The sequence below is a fragment of the Harpia harpyja genome, chromosome 13 (genome assembly GCF_026419915.1).
Source record: "Harpia harpyja isolate bHarHar1 chromosome 13, bHarHar1 primary haplotype, whole genome shotgun sequence".
Taxonomy (NCBI): domain Eukaryota; kingdom Metazoa; phylum Chordata; class Aves; order Accipitriformes; family Accipitridae; genus Harpia; species Harpia harpyja.
In genome coordinates this window covers 42,174,439-42,189,039 of record NC_068952.1, presented here as the reverse complement: position 1 = coordinate 42,189,039, position 14,601 = coordinate 42,174,439, and positions in this window count along the sequence as shown.

Sequence of the window (14,601 nt, the reverse complement as noted above, 5' to 3'; positions counted from 1 at the left end):
AATTGATGCTCCCAGTTTTATGAATAATCTCAAGTATTAAAAACTTGAAGAGGGTTTCAAGCACCTGGAAGGTTTTATTAAACATTGCGAGACTTTTATTTTTTGTAAGACCTATGATTTTGTTGTCCTCTGGATTTGCTTCATATTTCCAAGCTTTTCTCTGCCACCACGACCCCAACCACCCATCTCATAATGTAAAAGGAGGAGCTGGGTGTCTACCCTCATTTTTTTTTTCATTCTCCTTCCTTTACAAAATCAATAGTTTTACAGAGAGGTTTTTAACAAAGACTTACCTTGTCTTTTTCCTTATAACTCTTTTGTTTTGACAGCTCACATCCCTTAAAGTGTTAACCAAAACCACTTTTGTGTCACGTGCTTATCTCCTTGTTTCAATGCTTATATCAAGAGGCCATTTTCAAGGGTGAAACCCAGACATGGGAAGACTGGAAGGAGCTGTGTTGGTCCCACAGCACGCAGGCCTGGGCTGTGTAATCTTGAGCACCATCTACTGGTTCTCTATCTCCCAGTTTGCAATTTAGAGAGGGATTCAAGGTCCTCTTCTCCCAGGACACAACAAAAAGTCCTGATGCACAACAGCACACATCAAACTTACAGTATGGGAATGGTCCCCGTAGCCTAAATACAACACTTGCTGAGCAAAGGGGTTTGGCGGCACCACCACCTTCAACCCCCAAATAAGCTCTGCACTCCATAGCCTCCTGATTCTCTCAGAAGATCAAGTTTCCATGGCTATTATATCCTCCAGAAACCAGCTTAGAAACCAGGCCTGTTCTCCCTACACGCTTTTTCCCTGCCTCAGAATTGCACAGTATACGGTTAACATAGCTAAACGATAAACAATAGCTGTGGTAGAATAGAATTAAGCAGCAGAAGCAAGAGGGATCAACAAGGATTTCCGGTGAGATTTGAAACACAAACAAGCATGAGGAACTCTAAAAGTATACAATTTTTCCTCCCGCTCTGCGCGTGTCATTTTATTACAGGGTAATTAAAGAACACTTTAAAATTGTGATTAATAGGCTTTTTAGCTTCAGAGAAATCAGATCTTTGATGTCAGTTGCTTAAACATTCAGTTTACTTCGCCATTGAGGAATGGAAATAAGTAAAGAATGGCAAGTATGGGCTTTTTCCTCCTCTCATTTTACTTACTACAGGAAAGCTTTGTAATGGTAACATGGATAAAAATGAGATTCATGCAACAAAACGATGCCCTCCCCGACTAACTAAATGAAACCTTGTGTCGCATGTGCCAGCTCTCTGGCATCTCAAGAACGCCAGCATGCCTACATGCACACAGTGTCGCTGAATATGGTTCAAACAGCAGTTAGTATTTATATACAACTAGCACACGAGGCGCTGCACAGTTTGTAACCCTATCCCAAGTTTTGCAATCGTTGCCTCCAAGACATTTGGCTGTACAGTTTAGAGGTTCCCTTTTCTAGTAAGCTCCACTCAGCAGCAACATTTCTGGTTTTTTGTTTGTTTGGGTTTTTTTATTTAAACTATTATTATTTTTTAAAGGGGGCGAGGGAAGCAAATGCTGATAATACGGATCCTAAACCAACACCAGGTACCTTCACAGTCCATTCCTCCTCGGACACATGCAACTACCGTGGACTGAGGGAACGAGCTGCTCCCTTTCTCTTTAGCAATACTAGCAAATCTAGATGCACAAAGCCTGGTTTTCTGCTTAGTTTGAGCCACTGATTGAAGTAATGCCTCTCAAGGGTGCTTGGTTTTATTTCATATAACTATTTTTAACCATAGGTGAATTTACACGTGACGGAGAGTTAAGAAAGAAATCAGTTCTAATTGCCCTTATTTTCCCTTTCATTTAAGATTTAGACTCCATAACAACACAGCACAAACCCTTGATAGCCTGCATTACATTATCTTTTGTCATAAAGATTATGGAGGTACCTATTCCCATAATAGTATTTTCAGCCCACTGGCAGCCTATATGGCCAGTATTTTTTCTCAAAGAATAATTGTTACCTTTTCTTTTCTCCATTTCTCCTTTCCCCACTCAGCCTTTCCCGTAATTATGGATCTGTCTGAAGAACTTGCATGACCAAAGTCACTGAATATCTCACTCACAAGCGTTCAGCGAGGCAGGGCAGCGCTGCGGTATTTGCTTGCTGTGGTTTTACAGAAATGGCTCTGATGCACTGAGATACACACGAAAATCGATGACACTTGAACACCTGAATGCCTCAAAGTATCGTGCCCCTAAGTGACTTGCCCAAAGCCCGGTAGAAGTCTCTGGGATCAGCAGAGACTTGAACCTATGCCCTAGAAGTGACAAAGGTACTGCAGGAAAGGAGTAAAAAGGCAGGTCTTAAGAGTTTGAGTGAATGTGTTAACCTATTAGCCTATATATAAGCATTAGTTTCTTAAAACATTTTTGAAGCGTTACTGGCAGTGGTTTTTTTCACAGTTCTGTTCTACTCTTTGCATGAATCCTGCCTGACGCACTCTCTTCCTTCCAAATATATGTAACGTGTCACACCTATATGCAGATTAAAATTATGGATGCTTTTCATTCAATTGCTCTTGGAAGAAAAAGGGAGGGGAGGAAGCGGGGGGAAGAGCCAAGTTTAATACTCTACAGTAGCACAAACCCCTTGGGCATAAAACATCGTTCAGGTAGACACATCTGGTGAAATGCATCACATCAAATTAGTATCAAGGGTATTGAGATTCTAAGACGACTGGCAGACAATTCCCCTTCTAATGTACTGCTTTTTAGATTGTTGAAGAAACTTGAATCCCAAATCTCCTGTGAAATGAGTGATACTAAACATGCCTGCTCAAATACTGAAAGTGAAGATCAAAGACACAGTGTCCAAATTGGCTTTGCAAACAAAGCAAGCCCAGAGATCCCCAAGAGAATGTGGTGCTAATTTTATCAGATCTCCTTGACTTCTTCCTCCCAACAGTTTGTCATTTAAGAAAAATAATAATAATGAGAATGCATTTCTCTCTGTCAGAAGCCTTGTTGTAAGACAAACAAATTCATTCCCTTTTAAGTATATGCTTTGCAAGTCACCTAATAGTCTTAATCTAGTTTAAATGAAAAATGAGGATGTTTCACTCTCTGAAAGCTACCTACATCTTAGTCCCTGAGCCACACATACACAAACACACGCACACATACTGCCATGAATATTTCAATACGACTCAGCCTTTCAGATCAATACAGGCAACTCTCAAGTTCTATTGATTTTTCAGAGGTTTGGCTCACAAGGGTGATAAAATATTTCTCAAGTTATGAAACCTGAGTTAAGGAGCTTTTGCTGACACTTCAGCATTTACTAGACACATCTCTTTCCCCCTCTCTCTCGATTTATGACTAAGCAATAAGTCTTGGTAAGGTGGGCAGTATCATCCCATAGGGCCCACTTAAGGTCAAAAAGAGAAGTCAGGATAATAGGACAGCCCTTAAGGTCCCTAAACTTCTGTTTTCTGAGGTAATCACTTATTCTTTTCCACATGCCCTCAAAGTCCTTATTCCAACATTCATTAGCCAGTGAGTGAAATTCCCTTTCAGCGTACCTCTGTAAGCTGTCAAAAAGAAAGGGACACCAAAGCAGACACCAAATAAAGCAACTCCCTGCTGAGGCAAGGAAGCTAATCCTCTCCATATGGAAAGGAAATATACTTAATTATGTATTTATGCATGTCATTGCAGGCTTATATCTTGTTTCACTTTCATCCACAATGATCCAAACCTATTTAAATATAATGAGTAAACATTTCTGTTTTTATAATAACATAAGCACACAGTCACTCAACATTTCCCAACCACTTCCTTGCAGGACACGGCAATTTAGCGTGGTTATCATTTGTACTGAAGCAGCACCTAGGGAAGCCAGTCATGGACCATGAGTCCATTGTGTTAAGGTGTTTATAATCACAAAAAACAGAAGGCAATCATTGGCCCCAAAGAGTTTACAACTGAGCTGAAGAAGAATTTTGAGTTAGAAGATGGAATCTGTGGAATCTGGTTCCAATATTCCAATTATTCCATCCCAGAACGGGTATCTCTGCGTAACAAAGAATTACATTTTGATCCAGTGAATAGCATGCAGTCTAACACACTGTCAATCTGGGACCAAGGCTGTTGGCTGGCCCCCACCAAGAGACCTGTTGCATATTACAGGCTAATAACGCTCCCTGCTCCATGTACCTCAGTTTCCCTTTGTCCCCTTGTAACTTCCCCGTCTGTTTATATTACAAATTCCTTGGTGTAGGGATTGGCTAAATCATATCCAGGCAAAGACCTTACCTTAAAGAGAGTAGAATATAAGCACAATATAAGCACACACAAGCAACAAATCGTACATTAGAATCTACCCAGGCAACAGTAACGTATTTAAAAAATAATAAACACATTTCAAACACTAGAATTTGTTTTTCTGAAATCGAAAGCAATGGCTATCATTGGAGGTACTTAAGGGCAGGCTGATTAACCGTGGAGGCAAAAATCAGTTTGCATGCACAGAGAGGGGAGCTGAGGCTTAATTCAGTTTCCCTATTTGTCCTGAACCTCATTAATAGTTCTACACCTAACGTGGCATCTATCACTGAAGCACCACAAGGCATTTTGTAAAAAGATGACTACTTATTATTCCTTGTGAACAGATAGCAGCATAAAGAAAAAACCGAGGTTAACTGACTTGACCCACAGAAGCGATCAAGTCCATAGCAGTTGTATTGATTCCCCATTGCCTTCTCCAGCCTTCCCTCCATTTTGTGTTAGCTCTTTTGTTTTCAGGAATTAGGATTCATCTTTCATCACTTGAAATTTAAAGACTTTTATCTTGGAATAACCTCATTAAGTGGGACAAGTCCTACAGACTCTCATTACACGCCGGTGCCATCCCTTTCCTAGGATGCGGATCAGCTGTTTACCACCCACAGTAGGCAGGGCGCTTTCTGGCGTTGCAAGAAATACGTTCGTTACATTTCAATGGGAAATCTGAAATTGCAGACTTGCATGTTAAGAGATATTAACAGTATGTTAATTACTGGCTAGTAGACACAGGAGCTGTATTACTGTGTCCATAACCCATTTTAGAGCAGTTGAAGTTCTTTGCCCACCAAGGTGTTACTGCGGTACGGGGGCAGAGAGCAAAGGACCGAAGGCCATTTCTGAGAGTCGGGTTCGGGTCCTGGCTCTCGGTCGGTGCCGGCGGTGGCACCGTTCCAGCTGCCTCAAGCTGAGGCCCGACCCTCAAGCGTTCAGTTCCACTTTTCTTATTACCTCCACCATTTCAGGCCCTTTAGTAATTCTGAACACTTCCATTTGACCACAGAAGGCCTCCGGCCTCTGTTTCCTGAGGGGAAATAATTTCGTCTGCACCAGACCGTCCTTGGTTACAAATACCAGGACAAGCCAAGGAATCAGCGCTCTGTTGTGGGTCCAAGTCCCCCACACAGAGCAAATGCTTTGCTCCCTAGGAGGAAGCGAGCATATTTTTGAAGCCTCACCGAAGAAATGGAACAATGAAATGATCATCCATTTAATTTGGTTTTTCTACTTCCTATTGATGCTTTGCACTATGCTACTTTTTTTTTTTTCATCCACAGCAATATGATGGCGTGATGGCTTGAAGGACTGTTCTACCACAGCCCCTAAGTCCCCTCCCTGATCAGTATGCTGCATGGCTCCTCCATTTAATGTGTACTCTCACTTTTGGTGCATTGCCTCCAAGACTTAGCATTTTATATTTGTCTGCATTAAAAGCATATGCTGCATTTACTGGCCTCAAACAGACTTGAGCCCTTCTAAAGGGGGTGGCACTGCTACCTCCTTGCTCAGTACATCCTCTGCTTTCAGGAAAAAATAAGCTAAAATATATACAGTTCCAGACATAGACAAGACAATACTGGAAACAGAAATTCTCAAGAGCACCTACATAACTTGAAATCCTAAAGCATGCAAGTACTTTTGAAGCATCATGCCCAAAAAGCCTGAATTCAGAAGTGCTAAGCAAATAGTAGTTATGACGCTTGCTACTTCAGGAAAAGAAAAAAAATTCCAGGTAATTATTTAGCCTGAGACACAGTTTAGTAACCTAACTTCTGGCCTCATCCCTGAAATTATCAACAAATCTCTTCTGAAACATATTTTTTTAAAAAGTAAATATATCTTGTACTGGATCCTGAGTTGCTTTTTGGTAGGTCGGGAGTATAATCCTATCTGTTTCTTTGTTTAAAGCTGTTTTTATTATTATTGATATTAGTCTTTTTTATCCAGTAGCATCAAGGAGCCTTGGGGACTTTGAGACCGGGGACACCTTGTGCTAGCTGCTGTACCTCACATGGCAGGAGGCTGTCCCAACCCCCTGTTTATTACCGAGAAGGTTTGAGAGGGAACAAGAATGCAGAGGAAAGAGACCTGGCCAGATTCACAGGCTCAGTGGCCAAGGCAAGAGCGGAACCCACAAGAGACATTCCCTGAGCTGCAGCCTGCAATTTAAAAAGGCAACACAAAGAGAACATCAGCATTTTATTTTCAAACTGATTCACACAGAGGATTTGTGTGCCTAGGCAAAGAACCACTGATACAGTTATACTGCTCTGATCTATGTATGACCTCAAGAAAGCATCTGAATTGCAGTTAGACACCTAGAAAAGCTCATGTGAGAGAACGTTCCCTGGAGTAGCTTCCCCGAGGTGACAGAGCTTGGCATGGGAGTCCAGCTTGCCCAGTTCCCATTTTTTCCCCGTGTTATGGTCTTTAAGACTTTCAGGAAGTAGAAGGAAAAAAAAAAAAATGCACTTCATTTCACTTCTTCAAACAAAATCTGGCTTTCACCCCCTTGCCTGGCCAAGAGGATTCATCATTCCCCTCATTTAAACACATTTCAAACAGGTTCAGCAGCACAGCTCAATGAAACTAAGAGCAGGTCTGTAGTTGCATCCCAGTTTGCCACTTCAAAAACGTAGCGCAAGTACACGCCACCCAATCAAGTTCCATTACTTCCCATGGCAGCAATAGCTTTGAAGAATCCTAAGTTAGTTAAAACCCACATCAAAAACCCACATTGGCCATCTCTAATCAAATTACACTTTTCAAGCTGTTCACTCCCCAAACCCCATAAAATGGTTTCTAATATTTTTCCCACAACTGGTGTTAAAGCGTAATTGCTTGCTGTATCTTTTTGCCCCTCTTGAATAATTGGTGTTAGATTTGCCACTTTATAGTCCTTGGGAATGTGACCTGTCATTATAAAGCTTCTAAAAATATCAGTTAACACTTCACAATTTTCTCTCCTTTATTTCCTTCTGCAGCAATGGATGTACCCTCCCTGGACCAGATACCTGATCTGCCTTTGAGCGTAAAACCTTTCAGCAATAATTTTTGCAGTCATTTGCGCAGTAACACCTTTAACATGCCTGGGAATAGAAAGTCAGATCTTTAGCTGATGTAAACTGGCATAGCTCCACTGAATTTAACAGTGACTTCAGTTTACACCAGTTGGAGAGCTCACTAAGAATTGCTATACATTTACTTCATTTAAAAGCCCAAACTCATTTCTCATTATTTAGAAGAAAAAACTTAACTCAAATACTTCATAGAAAATCAAACTCATGCAATAAGAATAGCTGTTATTAAACGACAGAATTTCAGTCTAACTTGAGAATGTATTTCAGGACATCTCTAACGTGAGGTCGAGTTGAAATTATCAATATGCTTAATTATCTCCCTGAACTGGACCCTCAGTTTACAAGCTCAGTGCCTCATCTTCCAACGTGCCAAGAAACTGCATTTCCAATGGCAGCTATGTGGACTAGGGTATGCAGAACGTAGTTTTTTTGACAGCAATAGCCATGAGGACTATCATATAGGATAGGTTATACACAGGGTCCATTTCAGAGACAAGGGATTTGAATACAGAAACTATTCTGAAAGCCCACATATTTCCTAGTGCAATCACAAACTTTTTTAGCCTTTTCCCTCACCATCCCCTCAGCAGGTTTGTGCAGATTTTCAGCAGCGGCTGGCACTCTGATTCCTGTCTCCTAAATCCCTGAACCACAGCCATTGTTGTTATTTATAGTGCTGTAACACTTACAACCCTGTTGCTCTAGGTAGCAGTCTCCTTGCAGACTTATTCTCTGACACCCCAAGCCACAGTGTCCAACTAGAATATTTAGAAGCACGTTTCTTGACCAAGGATTGCCCAAGCGCTTTATAAAAAAGATGGTATGCCTAAGCAATCTTAGCCTTCGTACATTCTTCCTTCCCAGCACAGCCCCAGGTGGTTCTAGCACAGCCTCATCTCTTAGTTTAAGCAAGGGAATCATACTAACACTCTCGTACAATAAGCCCAAGTCTCAAGAGGAAGGGAGGAAGGAGAGAGAGTCTGCTATATTCAGCATTGTTGCTAAAACTCCACAGTAGGTTGACCCCATGGCCTTTTCCAACAATCTTTAATACCCAGTGTTACATGATTCCTAACGGCACTTTTTTGGCGCTGGACAGGGCAGAGGTCAAGGTCTGGAATGTCACCGGGGCTGCTACTTACTGAGTAAAGACAATTAGACGATTGTCTAGACAACTGAGCTTTGTGCTCTGTGTGATAAGCATGCAATCAACTCTCTGAGGTGATATAAACAAGCTGCCTAGCCACTGCATTTTCCTTTTCAGCCTCCTCCTTCCTTTTCTGGGGATCTCTTCTATTCTTCCTCTGTGTGTGCTGTTCTCTACAACTCTCCTCCTCTGCATCTGGCGGCTCTGGTGTTAGAAACAAGCCAGCTGTGGACATTACAGTTGCAGAACACAGAAAATACTTTAGCCACTGAGACAAAGAGCTAGACTAGTGTAATTCTCTAAGCTTAGGGTTTGGCCATTTACAGATACTATTTATGTTATAACATTATTTATGCAAAATACAGAATCAGTAACAGGATAGCTTAAGAACTCCCGATCCTAAACTAACAGCCATTCTGACAGACACACACATCTAAGAACTGTGGATTCAACCACTTGGAGAAAGGAACTGAAACTGCATTCCCAAAGTCCAGAAAAGCACATTAGGCTACCAAGTTACTGCATTTAAAATAACAAACCAAACCAAAAACGGTCAGCCAAACCATTATTCCCTAGCATCTCAGGCTATTTGTCAAATCTAAAATACACGTGTAATGTGATCCAAACCCTATCTATCACTTGTTGGAGGTAGGGATAAAATATCACCATGGTTTATTTTACTGCGAAATACTGATAATGACATCTTACAGTTCTGTAACACCTCTAATTCCAATGACCTCAAAGTATTTTATTGTGGCCCTAGTTCACCAAACAAGGTAATCACAGAATTAAAATCCCATTTACTCCAACAGAATGTGCTCAAGTGCTTTGCTGAACTGGGGACTAAACTATTAAAATTTACATGCCTCTAAGGCAGAAATTATCTATCCTGTTTCACAGATGAGAAGAAAATGAGGCTTGCAGAGAAACTCACTTAGACTTACACTTTGTGATTCTAGGTATGTCCAAATCAAACAGAGAAAGGCACAAGAATCCAAAAACAACAGACTAGAGGCAGACCCTGGTTTAAGGAGTTTTATATGTTCATCCCTGCGCCACAGAGACCAGACTGGCATGCATGAGAAGAAACAAGACCATATGGGAGAGATGAGTGCATCAGCATTAAGAAAATATATATATATATATATATAGTCTAGAAAAATTATCTTAATTGTTCTTTTCCCTCAAAACGGGCACCCAGTCCTGGTTTTAGACCTGGCAAACTGGCACAAAGTCAACATGTTAAATCCAAATCTTGCCTCTGGGTTCACAAAAGGATTTATGGAAATATGAGCCTTTTCAAGCTCTAGGGCCTGCAGGAAAACCCTTGTGGATGTCTGTCTTACCCAGAGCTATTTTATAGGACCTTCTCAAGCAGAACTTGCAACACACAATGTCCTGGGAATCCTTCCCCCAAATTTCTAAGTGGGACTTTGGAAGAAATGTGTCTCAGGAGAATCCTCTTTGTGTTTTACACTGAACCCACCCACATGTAAAGGGAGGTGTTTTTCAGCCCCATGCTGTGTAGATACAATCAATAAAGCTCACAGTTCACTCTCTCACTATCCATTCTCACTGCCTTGATTTAAAGAGCTTCCAATAACTTGGGACATAACAGCAAACTTCACACAGAGTGAGCATTAAGTGAGGGCAAATTCCCTCTTACATCACCCAAAGGCTGACTATATCCCAGTTAAGAGAATATCCAGGACGTGTTTTATTTACATTCCTCAAATAAGGCACTTGGGCTTTTGGTTTTTTGTGTGGTTTTTTTTTTTAAACCAACTTTTGTCAGATGAGTTTGTCTGAAAATTTCTTGTAAAGCCCTGAACAAGTTCTGCTGAGCAAAGCCAGGTCTGCATTTACTATTCTCCAAGCTTCCAAGGCACCTTCTTGCACTATAATCGCACCGTGATAGAGCAATGATATAAAACTGAGGGAAATGAATCAAGGCTGTTAGTATCCAAACTATTAAATGTAAAACTTCTGTTTGTGAGCCTCAGAGGCTTCTTAAAGTGTAAGGAACGTCATCAGTCTAACCATGCTAGGAACTGTGAGTTGTTTAAAGCTTGATTTAGCACAGTTTCTTTTAGGTTCAGAGCCGCTTAAGATAAAGTCCTGCCTCGCATGAAGTTAGACATTCTATTAAAATTGGGAAAGAACGGCTCACTTGAAAAACATCTGTTCAAATATTCTTTGTCGTCTAGACCATTGATAGATTCAGATCCAGAGGAGTCCAACAAGTATAATTAAAGGCTTGCTAAAGACAGAGAGGAATGTAGATTCAGGAGAGGTTAATTTATCCACCTTTCTGAAAAAAGCTAAATAAGTCCGTTCCAAGTTCTGGGTTGCCTTTGCTACAGCGCTTCCAGTGCCACACTACCCAGCAGTTACTTCCAAGATTTCAGTGAAGTAGTAATATGGAAGAGATACATAAACTCCACCATCTCCGGTAAAGTTTCAAGACGTGGTGCTGAGCATGATTGAAATATTTTGTAGATTCTTCTAGGTGCCTGTCCGCATAATTCAGTGCCCAGCTAAGCTTTGTTCTTCTGGTTCTGGTTAATAAGAACTATAAATAAAACTATTGCTTTTGTGGGGATTGTGAAATTTTCTTTCTTAAAAATTGAGAGGAATGGAAAATTTACACATGCTCAATTTGATTCTTTTTAGTCTGCCAGAAGTAATTTATCTATAGAAATCATTGTCAGAAGATAAAAAAGAAGGGGAAAAAAAACATTTAAATAGAAGAAAATAAATATCTGCATTTATGTAAAGTAGTACAAGATGGCAAGCTCTGAAAGTGCAGTACTCTAGGCTCTTCCAGATTCTACAGATGTGAGCCAGTCCGTGGACACGGAGAGAACACAGATAAACACTGGTCACCATTTGGTTTAGATTGGCTACAAAATCTGTCTTACAAGCATAGTCACAAGCTGTACGTTGCTACCGATAAAAGGAAGCATCTCTTAGCACAACGGTTCTCACCCCTATCTGTAGATCCAGCTGAATAGGAACGAACGCTTGCAGGTCATACCTGGAGAGAGCCTACAGCTCTATCCAATCCTGAAGGTGGTAGGTAAGTAATCCAGGGGTTCAGGAAAAAGCCCCCACTTAGCTGTTTGCAATAGCATGCCAGAGACAGATTATCCACACGGCCCTACAACAGCCCTTGCTTTGATGAGATCAGGGAAGAATTTAATGATAGGATACTCTCTTTACCGGAGCTGGAACAGCTACAGTTCTATCTGGCCCAATGATCCCGGGAGTCAAAAGACCTAGTCAGAGACTGTCTTTTCTTTCCTAAAATGCCTGATGCAATACGAATCTACTCCATGAGTAATTTCTACTGCATTATAAACAAACAATAAAAGATGAATGTTTGTACAGCCTGTGCAGACTTCATAGCAACTAGCTACAGTAAGTGAAAACCTTAGCTTATATTGCTGCTTCTGTGATATGTGTTAAGTCAACTTCCATTGGTAGCAATTCTCCTGCAGAAAGAGGGCCCTTCCTCCTTCCTTCATATAATTTGACCCCCAGGGCATAAGAGCTTTCTCCTCTGCAGCTCTTGCCCATCAGTGCATCTTCTTTGCATCTCTTTTCCCCTTCAACTCATTCACACTCTCTTCTAAACTCAGCTGGAAGCATCTCTTTTCCCCCTTGCCCATGACTCTTAATTTCTCTCTCCCTTGGCAGTTATTTAACTCATTAACTGAATTAATTTTAACCCTAAAGCACTTTGGGTGAATAGATTTTATGAAAGATCTGATACAAAATAAAGTCTTGGGGGCCTTATGCCACTGTAGGTGCACAAAGGAGCCTTAGTGTAACTGAGAATCAGACCCTTATTTCACAGATTCTACATGGAGTTTAATCTCAGTGCGACTCACAGATTCCATTTAATGACAAAGTGGCTCTTTGATTGATAAAGGTCCCATGCCTCTGATGCAGACTAAATAGCCAAGCATCCTGAACAGTGGAAAAATTATTCTTGGATCTGTATGAAATAAGACTCTCCACCATTCCCACCCCCCCCTTAGAAAAATTCCTTTTCATTTTAGAATGCTGTTTTATTAGGAAATATTAAGAGCATAGTAGACTCCAACACAGTGGGTTTGCGTTTTGCTCTAAGAGGTGGCTGTTTGGCAGGGGAAAAAAACAGAAAGTCAACATAGAAATAACATGGAAGTTCCCCTACAGAACGTTTATTTTACTAGGTGCACTGATGGCTTTGAAAATCAGTTAAGTTTCTCTTTCAGGTCAATTAAACTTTTGTTCAGCAAAATTGCACTGGAGACAAGAGTCTACGAACATGAGGTATTGATTGTAACCTGCTAGCACCCAAAAAGGGGCATTTTCAGCTGGCTATGCCTAGGTGGTTTCTGAGCCTACAATTTTCCACATAAATGCTCGGAAAAGGAGGAGGGCAGCCTGCAGAGGCTCCAGGAGTACGCTCAGAACAGCCAAAGGGAATTATGGCCCTTCAGCACAGTTACACTCCATAGACTATCACACAGTTCCCGACTCACACCTTCATGGGATTCATATTATCTAAACTCAGATACATATACATATATATATAAAATTCCCTATAATTCTAAAATGATGATTACTGTCCACCACTACTCTTTAGCACTGTCAAACTCATTACAGTGAGATCATCCTTTATAGACGCAGACAGTTTCCAATGCAGCACTGATTCCTGCAGCATACTGTCTAGGTCTATGACAAATCTCAACTTTAAAGAGCATTTCTTCACCAATAAAACACCATCAAACAGCATGTGTTAGAGAACAATAGAACAAGAAGTGGCCCATAGAATCACGTTCTGTTTCCCATCGCTGCAACCTACTTGCTAAATAACCTTGAGTAAGTCACTTCCCAGGTCCGTTTTTTTTCCCAACACTTCCTTGCTCAGACCATCAGCTACTTGGGACAGGGACACTCCATGCGAGAGGTACACAGGCTTAATGTTCTGATGTCTCCGTAGCTAAACAACGTATTGTTACCATAAACATACACGCAAGCACACAAAGAGATTGGAATGGGCTTTCAGATATAAATAACAGGGAAAGAAGTCCTGGTTGGCTACTATCCTGTCCACTGAAAGGAAAAGCAGCATCTGTTTGAAGAGCCAATCTGGCACATGAATGTCTCAGCCCATTTTTATTACAATATACTTATTTCAGTATATTTGAAAGTTTCATCAACTTCTGTAGCAGGACCACTCTGATGATGGGCTGAGGAAAAGGAGAAAAAAAAGGAGGTAGAGGGAAAAAAGTAAGGGAACCTGTCTGCGACTGCTGCTAGTTTCTCCATTACAGATACTCACACACTATAATCACAGGCACTAAAGAACTTGCTCTGATCTTCTCAGAACAACTGACCTCGCAGCTCTTTCCTCATCTGTAATTTCTAGATTTCAGCTGATTTAAGAGACTGCTAGGAAACAAAACACTGTTCATAGATCAGTGCCAAAGAGAAGGCCTTGTATCAGGAACACGTCTGTCTGCTTCTGATACATGGAGTAAATTGACCCCAAATACAGCCCTGGACTTGTTGGTCGTTTTCCCTCAAAGCAGTAAATAAGGAGCAGGGCTGAGAAGCTAAGCCAAACTAATTTGGCCAGTTATTATTTGACTGAAAGGTGATACTGAATGTTTAAATGGTTTATCCCCTTCTTGTTAGTGGCATCGTTCAATCAGGACTACTAAGCCTCCAAGTGAACGGATTGCAACTACCGAGGGAATTACTCACTCCAACCAGGAAATGTGGGGTTTGTTAGTTCAAACAGCATCTGTAGGAAGCTGGTAAACAACAGCTGAGATGATGAAAGATCACATCAACTTCTTGCTTTGAAGTAAAAAATATTAAAACCACGAGTGTACGAGTTCTTATTATAGCTTAGCCCCCCCGCATACTGATCCCCAAGAACCTGGCATGGTTGTTCTTGCTGCATAACAAGCTGTATAATAAAAATCCATAAAAATATCAACGAGCCACTTGAAAGTGACATGAAAAAGCGATGGAGGCCT